The sequence below is a fragment of the Apium graveolens genome, chromosome 1 (assembly GCF_009905375.1).
Source record: "Apium graveolens cultivar Ventura chromosome 1, ASM990537v1, whole genome shotgun sequence".
Lineage (NCBI taxonomy): Eukaryota > Viridiplantae > Streptophyta > Magnoliopsida > Apiales > Apiaceae > Apium > Apium graveolens.
This window is the reverse complement of record NC_133647.1, coordinates 98,448,100-98,451,585: the sequence shown is the minus strand read 5'-3', so window position 1 is coordinate 98,451,585 and position 3,486 is coordinate 98,448,100.

Here is a 3,486-nt window from a genome sequence, read left to right as displayed (position 1 = left end):
CAAAGGATAATGCAGCCCATTGTAATTCTTATGCTGACCTACACACTCTCGGTCGTAGACCTCTTACTGCTGTTAGACAAAAATTGGTATGGCATCATTTAAATTGTTAAAAAAAATATATTCAATTTAGGTGCCAAACTAGTCTGACATTGCTCTGTACATTTTTTTTGTACATTCTAGAAAAACAAAGACCCAAATTTGATGTCTCCATCAGATGCTAAAGTGTATTTAAAAAGCCGCAAGCACAAACCAGGGCGCAAGTACAAATCAAATAGCGAAGCATTGAAAAGCGAATGGTAATCATCTTTCTAATGGTAAATAATAACCCTGAACATGTTCTACCTTTAACAAATATATTGCAAATTTCTATTGTAGAGTTCCATTCAGGAGGTGCTGGAAGAAGGGAACGATGCAAATGAGTTGCTTTCCAGTGGTAGATATGGACCAGATTGGCTGGTGGGAAGGAGATGTGATATGGACGGCTCGGAAAAAGGTCCTACTACTCCACAACCTTCTGATGCTGATTTGAAACAGATAACTCAAGAGCTGGAGGCCAAGTTTAACATAAAGCTCCAAGATAAGATGGCCTGGATGTTAAAAAAACTCGGCAAGGTGAATCTGGGTATGAACATTGATGTTGGAAACTTTTGTGCGACCGAGTCAAGTGATCATGATGAGAATGGCACTCCCTTTGCCAGTGGAACTCACACTCCAGGCACTGAAGGCACTCGAGGTCAAGGCACTGAAGGCAACACAATTTAAGTATTTTGTAATCATCGAATTTGTTTTATTATAATCTCGTAACTAGTTTCGTTATTTTAACGGTTAAGTAGTGGTGGTTGTTTTGGTTGGTGAATAGACTTTGAATGTAGATTGTTTTGGTGTAGTTATTTTAGTTGGTGGATGGAGTTGAGACTTGGTGGATGGAGTTGGGAGTTATTTAAATGGTCATATAGTTGTGGTATGTTTGGGACTTATATTATGGGATTCTTCTGAAAACAGGAATGACATTTCAAAAATTTATATATTAACTTTTACATTAGCCTAATTTACTGTTACAGTATCTTACAATTAGTTCTACATAATTGTGAAATGTGTGTTACATTATTGTGGAATTTGTGTTACAATAGATAAACATAGTGTTACAATAGGTAATGTGGGCCCAACAGGTGGGCCCCATAAGTAGGCCCCATAGGTGGGTCCCAGGTGGGTCCACCCTGTGGGGCCCATATTTAAAAAAATCAATCAAGCTATTGTAACACTAATCAGGTGTTACATTTGGACATTATATTGTTACAATAGGGCCCTATTGTAATGTTTTTACTGGTGTTACAATAGATAAAAAAAGTGTTGCAATAGAGGGTCTATTGTAATGCGCGCAGATGTAACGCCCCCTAATATTACAATAGACCAATTGTAACACTTTTTTGGCCTATTGTAACACCAGGAGTGGCATTATAATAGGCCACTTATGGCGTGGTGATCATTTCCCTTCTTCAGACTATCCTTGCCACCCTTAGCATCTGTATGGCTCCCACTACCTCTGCTTGACTAACTTGGATTTGAACCAAAAGATTTGTGTTCATCTTTCTTTTGCTCATTATCATCCAAGTCATCATCTTTTTAATTTATTTGAGTCTTTGTAGCATGGTGTCTGCATTCTTTAGGTACTTAGCAAAAATTTTGATCATCTCCACATCTTCATGAGTTTTATTATTTTTAGTCTTCAGCTCTGTCTCAATTGTCATTATTAACTTCTTATTGCCCTTGAAAAAGTGCTTTGGTAACTGGAAGTGTTTGCATCTCCTGTGTTGGAGAAAATGTAGGCCTTTCCTCCTTTGCTATGTTATAGATATGCTTAGGAAAAGCTCGTATCTATCCTGATTTTAGTTTATGTAATAAAAGAGTGTCCTATGGACTCATCACTTTGACTTTGTTGATGAAGATGTCCAGCTTTGAGGCTCTTCTTGATTGTAGAAATGAGAGAGAGAAACCTGCATGCACCTATCAACACCATAATCACTTATATTCACCACAATTCTCTTTTCTCCGAAGTTGTGTCTTGTGACCAGAACCACTCTTAGGAAGTTGAAATTGTTATTCATGGTCTTTTTATAGATGAAGTGATTTAAGTTGAGTGAGACTCTCAGGCCTTCAAGAAAATCAGAAAACTTTTATCAAGATAAGGGCCTTCAACTGCCATCTTGAGTCTTTCAATCCCACCATTATCTTCATTTTGGCTTGATTTTAGCTTGGGCTCCCTCATCTCCCCTAGACTTGGTAGCAGGAAAAGTGACATGTTGAGGGATCTGGACCCTTACTATTTGAGGAATTTCCTATAGAGGGACCTTCAAAGCACCTATGATAGCTCCCAAAGACACACATGTCTGCATTTGAAAAAAAAATTGGGAGTCTATCAGGGACTTGATGTCTTGCTGTTGGCTTTTGACCAAAGAGATGAGCTGAGAGAATTGAGATGTGAGAGATTCATTTGAAGCTTTAAGTTCATTAATTTGACTCTGTAGTTCCTGGACTTGATGAGATGAAGATACGGAAGGAGCAGCTGTTGAAGTTGTAGAGAGAGATGTACCAAAAGTATCATGCACCACAGTTTTGATTTTCTCCATCATTAAGGCTGAGGGTTCATACCTTGCCTTGTGCAGTTGATCCAACTTGAACTTAGTGTCATTATTGCTTGAGATTTGATTTTGGACAACATCATGCAAGGCCATAAATGATTCTTTCAGATTTGTAATACTTTTCCAAACACCAATAAGAGTGAAGGTGGCCATCTTCTCAACAAATTTATTGAATTTGTTCTTGATCTCTATTTGAGATGGCACCGACTTATCTATTCTATCACTCACCATATTCTTGATTTGATCTTGATGACCATCCAGAGTATTCTCAAGATCTTTTCATATGAAGTAGAAAGCTTTAAATTGTGCTTTGTAGACTTCTATGATGGCATCATAAACTTCTTGTTGAGTGAAGGCTTCGGCACAACTACTCAAAATTATGACATATTCTTCCTTGAATCTTGCCAAAGCCTCATCCATGTTAATATTGAAATCCTTTGACAACCAAGCATCTATATTACCATAATGTTTAGCTTCTTCTGCAATCTTTTCATGTTGATCTTCAACATCATCTTTGTAAGACAATAGAATTTCTTGATAATCTTTGTTAGACATATCGGTGGTTAGTAACTGTTGAGTAATATTGGCAAGGCCTGCAAGCTGGTCTACAAGTAGGTCATTCATAGTGATTGGTTGAGCTTGAGCATCCTGCAGCCATTATGAGGAGAAAGGGTTGTGCAGATGTGGAGGGTTGATTTGTGTCTATTTGGGTGAAGGTAGAGGTGGATGGTACCTGTGAAATGAGTCACAATTGAACTCACAGTTGGAATTATGGTTGTGATAGTGTGTTGTTCACTTGATAAGTGAACCTCCATTAGAATTGGAGGGGAGTTGACCAGGTTACTGT